The sequence below is a fragment of the Puma concolor genome, chromosome C2, assembly GCF_028749965.1.
Source record: "Puma concolor isolate L17-30 chromosome C2, mPumCon1.1.hap2, whole genome shotgun sequence".
NCBI classification, from domain to species: domain Eukaryota; kingdom Metazoa; phylum Chordata; class Mammalia; order Carnivora; family Felidae; genus Puma; species Puma concolor.
In genome coordinates this window covers 124,867,293-124,872,347 of record NC_141675.1, presented here as the reverse complement: position 1 = coordinate 124,872,347, position 5,055 = coordinate 124,867,293, and the positions used below count along the sequence as shown (strand labels likewise).

At 36.0% G+C, this 5,055-nt stretch overlaps 1 pseudogene; it reads left to right on the top strand.

Moving 5' to 3' along the window:
* Nucleotides 1–1,907: 1,907 nt before the first annotated feature.
* On the top strand, nucleotides 1,908–2,783 carry LOC147577524 (ubiquitin-conjugating enzyme E2 variant 1 pseudogene; annotated as a pseudogene).
* The last annotated feature ends 2,272 nt before the right edge of the window (nucleotides 2,784–5,055 follow it).

Sequence of the window (5,055 nt, the reverse complement as noted above, 5' to 3'; positions counted from 1 at the left end):
CTTCGGCTCAGGTCATGATCTCACGGTATGTGAGTTTGAGCCCGGCGTAGGGTTCTGTGCTGACAGCTCGGAGCCTGGGGCCTGTTTCAGATTCTGTGTCTCCCTCTCTCTGACCCTCCCCCATTCATGCTCTGTCTCTCTCTGTCTCAAAAATAAACGCTAAAAAAATTTAAAAAAAAAAAGAAGGCAAGAGGATCATCTTATTTAACTTATCTGAGAACATGCACATCAGAGGCTCAAATATTTTACTCCTTGGTGCATGTCAGCAGGTAGCCATGAAAGCACCATGAGTATTGATTTCTCTTCTGTCTGCTATCACAGAACACCATAGACTCAGTGGTTTTATCCATAACAGAAACTTCTTTCTCACAATTTTGGAGGCCAAACAATGCAAGATCAAAGTGCCAGTCAATTCTGTGTCAGCTGAGAAACACTCAAAGATGACTGTCTTCTTGCTGTTTCCTCACATGATGGTAAGGGTGATGTTGCACTCTGGGGTCTCTTTTATAAGGACGTTAATTCCATTCACCTCCCAAAGGCCCCACCTCCAGATGCCATCTCACTGGGGATTAGGTTTCAAACTATGGATTCGAGGGGAACACAAGCATTTGGTCCATAACCTATTACAAATAAACTTTAGTGAGTAGGCAAATTCACAAATGCAGAATCCACAAATAATGGGAATTGACTATAATTGGAGTAGCAAATAAAAGTAGAAAATGGGGCAAAAACATTTGAAGAGATGAAGGTTGAGAATTTTCCAGCACTGGTGAAATATATGAATATTTATATTTGCATATCCCTAGTGCCCCCAATAAATATAGATCCAAACACTATCACATCCAAGTTAAACTATTAAAACCCGAAGACAAACAAGTAAACTTAAATGCACCCAGAGGAAATAAAGATACAATAGATTCAAAACATTAGAAATTTTTAACTGAGAACTAATTTCTGAGCAGAAACATTGAAATAAAAAAGACAATGGGTATCTTTATATTTATGAAATTAGGTAAGAAATAACCTAGAAGTCTAGGCCAAATAAAAATATCTTTCAAGAATAAAAGAAATTAAAGACATTTTAAGGAAAAAAAGCCACTTATCACTGACAGGTATATACTACAGGAGAAACTAGAGGAAAGTTAAGAATATTCTTCTAACAGAAAATAATTGAAGATGGAAGGTTGAAAATGTTGAAATAAATGAAGACTAATTGTAGTAATAACTCTGTGGGTAAATATAAAGTAATAACTTACTAAATAAAAATAATGTCTAATACTCTTAACATATATTAAATCACACAAAAAACATAGCATATATATCAGTAAGGAATAAAAATAGTTAAAAATGTGAATTTATTATATACTTTGTTAAGAGGAAAAAGGTGCCAATTGATGCTAGATTTGATTACTTAGGGATACATACAGTAATATTTAGTATAAACTAAAAAATAGTAAGATAGTAAATAACTTCTGAGTTAATAATAGAAAATGTCACATTATAGAGTAATCAGCCATTTCAAGAGAAGACAGGAGAGAAAAGAAACAAAACAGGCAGAGCAAACAGAAAGCATGTGCAGTATTCAAGTTTTAAGTTCAAAAGATCAGCAATAATATTGACTAAATACTCTTCCTAAAAGATAAAGATTGTAAAACTTAAGAAAACAGTATGAATTTAAAAAAATGAAATAAAATTTAAAAAAACTGAAAAAGTTATAGAAAAGCAACTCTAAATAAAGAGAACTTAGCTTTATTTCAGGGAGAAATAAAAGGAAACTTTAGAAAATAATGTTGATTCAAGATAAGAAGATGCTTCAGAATAATAAAATTTTCAATTCACCAGGAAGATACAGTAATTCTAAATGACACCTGGTGTCAAGATGGATAATGACACCTGGCACCGTGACATATACAAAATATGGCACGCACTGTGGTAGAGTGTACCAAAACTTAAAAAGTTGACTATAAGCATTATGTTCTCCTGCCAAAATTCAATTATGTGAGAAAAAATAATAAAACCATACTGTAAAATATCCATATATTCAAAATAACTTACAGAACAAAGAAAAAATGTTAATAACAACACCAGGAACATTTTGAACTAATGATACTGAAAGTATTACATATCACAATTGTGAATTCATGAAGTATAGGAAAATTTACATTCTTCAATATGCATATTAGAAACAGGAGAGGTCGCAAATCAATAAATACTTATCTCACAAAAGTAGAAAAAGAATAATAAGTGTAAAGTAAAGAGAAAGAAAACATAACCATAAAGGCAGAAATTAATGAAACAGAGAGTGACAGCAACGCAAGATGGCTGCCACCATGGACTGGGGAGTAAAAGTCCCTCGAAATTTTAGACTGTTAGAAGAACTGGAAGAAGACCAGAAAGGAGTAGGAGATGGCACAGTTAGTTGGGGTCTAGAAGATGATGAAGACATGACACTTACAAGATGGATAGGGATGATAATTGGTCCTCCAAGAACAATTTATGAAAACCAACTATACAGCCTTAAAATAGAATGTGGACCTAAATACCCAGAAACACTCCCCCTTTGTAAGATTTGTAACAAAAATTAATATGAATGAAGGTAATAGTTCTAATGGAGTGGTGGACCCAAGAGTCATATCAGTGATAGCAAAATGGCAGAATTCATATAGCATCAAAGTTGTCCTGCAAGAGCTCCAGTGCCTAATGACATCTAAAGAAAACATGAAACTCCCTCAGCTGCCCAAAGGACAGTGTTACAACAATTGATCAAAAAGAAAAACCACAGGCCCTCCTTCCCCACCCCATTTGGTTTAAGCAGTCTACATTTTCCACAGTAGTAAGTTTTCTAGATACATCTTGTAGACCTCAAAGTACTGGAAAGGAAGCTCCCGTTCAAAGGCAAGTTATCTTAAGATACTGTAAATGATACTAATTTTTTGTCCTTTTAGAATATATAAGTTGTGCTATAACAAATCATCCTGTCAAGTGTAACCACTATCCATATAGTTGAACTTCTGGGATCAAGAAAGTATATTTAAACTGATTCCCATCATAACTGGTGGGGCACATCTAACTCAACTGTGAAAAGACACATCACACAATCACCTTGTTGCTGATTACATGCATGGCCTGGGGTCTCTGCCTTCTCCCCTTATCCTCCTCCTGCCTCCCTGTCTCCCTCCTTCCCTCCCTCCCTGCAACAGCCTTCCAGCTTGGGGTGGCTTGCTAGAGTAGTTGTGGAGGTTTCAGGTCACAGCCTGTGGGACTCCTAGTGGGTATGTGGGGGTTCTCTAGCTGCATCCCTGCTTTTTATAAGTCTTAAATGATGCCCCACCACCACTACCCCAAACCATTGTCCTTTCTTCACTTTCCACCACCACCTTTGGCCAAAGAATAGATTGTAACCCCCTCTGTTCCCCTCTGAAATTGGCCTTTGGTGAGGAATTCAGGGCTCTCTCCATATCTTCTCCCCCACCTTAATTGAGGGGTTCAGCTTTTTCCTTCTTCCTCCTCAACTCCCTTTTTGTACCATCACCACCCAACACTTTCCACAATACTTCCTTGCTTTGGCCAGAAACCATCAGGTAAGGTTGGAAAGAGTCTCTGACTTCCCTCGTTTAGTTTTGGAACCACATTTAGTTCTGCATTTAGTTTTGGAAACTCCACCAGCCTGGGAAGGAATATTGGGTCCTCAGCCCTGCCACCCTCTGCTGTCATCATCAGCTGATGCGGTTTTTTAGCTCAGGTTTTGATAAAGTGAAAAGAACAGGGGTACTCAGACCTGCCAGCTCTCAAAGTTGTTGATGGTTAAACTTGGAGAAAGGCCACAGAAGACACTTGTAAGCACACACAATCCCTCTGAATGAATTGTTTTCCTGTAATTGCTTTTGCTTTTAAAAATTGAAGAAGTTTTAAACAGGGTTGTCATGTGGACATCTAGTTTGGAATGTGGCAACTGGAACAAAAAGAACCTTGAATTCGGTTCATACTTTGGTTTTGGTGCTGCTGCTTCTCACGGTCCTTAGGAGGGATTGAAAAAGAAATGGGTGTGCACAGCAGATCTCTGAAATTGGCAGGCTTGACTTCGTGGCAAATTGCTGTGTTTTTCCACTTTTCTGTTCAGGACCACTATATGCGGAGATGTGGATGCATACTGAAATAAAAGCGATTCATTCTGTTCTAAAGTGTTTTGTTTTGTTTTGTATACTTTAGTGTTTGTGTAAAACCACCTTTTGAAGCAGCAGCTATCAAGTCTGAAAAGCAATCGATATTTCCATTAATCTTTTTCTAGGGGAAACCTTAGTTCCAAGGTTTTAACATCCTGTAAGTAAGGTTTAACATAACAGTATTCCATAAGCAGCCTTTTTATTGTCAGACCATTGCCTGATTTTAATATAATAAAAAAAAGTGGGTTAAAAAAAAGAAACTAATGAAATAGAGTATTAGCAGAATGAAATGGTCTGTATTTGAAAGACCAAATAAAAGATAAATATCTTGTGAGGCTGATTATTAAATATATATATATATATATATATATATATATATATATATATAATATAAAGAATGCAAAGGGTCATCATTAAATATTACAATAATATTAAAGTAATAATAAGATATCATAAGGAATCTTATGTGAATAAAATTTAAACTAGAGATAAAAATGCATATATTCTTGGGGCACCTGGGTAGCTCAGTCAGTTAAGTGTTGGACTCTTGATTTCGGTTCAGGTCATGATTTTGTGGTCCCAGGGATCGAGCCCCACATCTGACTCTGTGCTGACAGCACAGAACTTGCTCAGGATTCTCTCTCCCTCTCCTTCTCTCTCTGCCATCCCCCTACTCATGTTTTGTGTCTCTCGCTCCCTCTCTCTCAAAATATAAAAATAAAATAAATTTTAAAAATGCATATATTCCTTAAAAATATTTCATCCTATGTGTTGTAAGAGAAAATGGGAAAGTATGACATTTTTTTAATATTATAGAAAAATTTATAGAAAAACATTGCAGGAAACCTCAGCTATGTTCATAGAGAATTCGGTAACAAAAGAATGTCAGTTC